Source organism: Elephantulus edwardii, unplaced genomic scaffold, assembly GCF_000299155.1.
Source record: "Elephantulus edwardii isolate Elephantulus edwardi_28Jun2011 unplaced genomic scaffold, EleEdw1.0 scaffold00148, whole genome shotgun sequence".
NCBI lineage: Eukaryota > Metazoa > Chordata > Mammalia > Macroscelidea > Macroscelididae > Elephantulus > Elephantulus edwardii.
The window spans coordinates 7,419,064-7,420,528 of NW_006399898.1; the positions used below are offsets into that span (position 1 = coordinate 7,419,064).

At 41.2% G+C, this 1,465-nt stretch overlaps 1 protein-coding gene across 1 annotated transcript in view; it reads left to right on the forward strand.

Moving 5' to 3' along the window:
* The window catches only part of LOC102876776 (disintegrin and metalloproteinase domain-containing protein 1a-like), a 5,027-nt gene that overhangs the window by 633 nt on the left and 2,929 nt on the right, over positions 1 to 1,465 (forward strand). The gene's annotated exons all lie outside the window — the stretch shown is intronic.

Genomic DNA, 1,465 nt, shown 5'->3' on the forward strand with positions numbered 1-1,465 from the left:
AGTGGGAAGGGCATCCTACACGCTATCCATACAGGGCCAGAAACAGGTGATTCACCTGAAGGTGAAGAAAGGCTATTTTGTGAGTAACTTTCCAGCCTTCAGCTATGTGAGGAGGGAGTCTCCCAGCTTTGACTATATGGATATTTATCCATATAGAAAATAATACATAAAAGGATACTGTAACGTTGCCCTTTTATACTTCATGAAACAATTTATATATATTCTTTGTATGGAACTTAGCTATCAGTCTCTTATTTAAGTCAGGCCAATTTTGGAGTCGGCTCTTTTTCAAAGAATTGAAGTACCATCTCTTTGCATATGTTTCTTCTACAGCAGAATTTTTTATCAGTCACTACTATGTTTATGTTGAAGACATGTTAAGTGACTTTTAATTTGCACTGTCAGTATGATTCATGATACAGGTGTTTTTCAACACATTAAAGCTAACTTCTGTATGAGGCATCACCGCAGACTCCATCCTTCCTTGTGCGCTCTGGAAGAAAGTTGACATGCTTACTCCTGTGCTTGGCATGGAGGAGGGGATGAGAACCTTTCTCAGAAGGCCCCATCCACACTGCTGACTCCATGTCAGGTTTTCAAATTTTAGTGTCTCTGTTGAAGGTGATTTTTATTTTTTTTTATTCCAAAGAAAGGTGACCCAACAGTGTGGAAATTATCAAACAATATCATTAATATCACATGCAAGCAATTATGAAAATTATCCAAAAGTGTTTGGAACAATATGTCATCAGAGAACTGCCAGATGTGCAGGCTGGATTTAGAAGAGGTCATGGTACTAGGGATATTACAGCTAATGTGAGATGTATCTTGGCAGAAAGCAGAGAATACCAGAAGAATGTCTATCTGTGCTTCATTGACTATGCAAAGGCTTTTGTCTGTGTGGATCACAACAAGCTATGGCTGACACTCAGAAAAATGGGAATCCCAGAACATTTGATTGTGCTAATGCGAAACCTATACTTGGACCAAGAGGCAGTCGTCAGAACAGAGCAAGGAGACACTACAGGGTTCAAAATCAAGAAGGGGGTCCATCGGATGTATTCTGTCTACATACCTTGTCAATCTGTATGCAGAACAGATCATCTGAGACGCTGGGCTGTACGAGGAAGAATGTCGCATCAGGATTGGTGGAAGAGTCATCAACAACCTGCATTATGCAGATGACACAAGCCTGCTTGCTGAAACTGAGGAGGACCTGAAGCGCTTGCTGCAGAGGGTCAAGGACTACAGCCTCCTATATGGATTGAAGCTCAGCATCAAGAAAACAAAGATTCTCACAACTGGGCCAATTGGCAGCATCAGTATTGATGGTGAAGTGATTGAGATAGTTAACAGTTTTAGTTTACTTGATTCCACAGTCAACACTCTTGGTAACAGCAGCCAGGAAATCAAGAGACGAATTGCATTGGGAAAGTCAGCTGTGAGGGACCTCTCAAGAGTACTG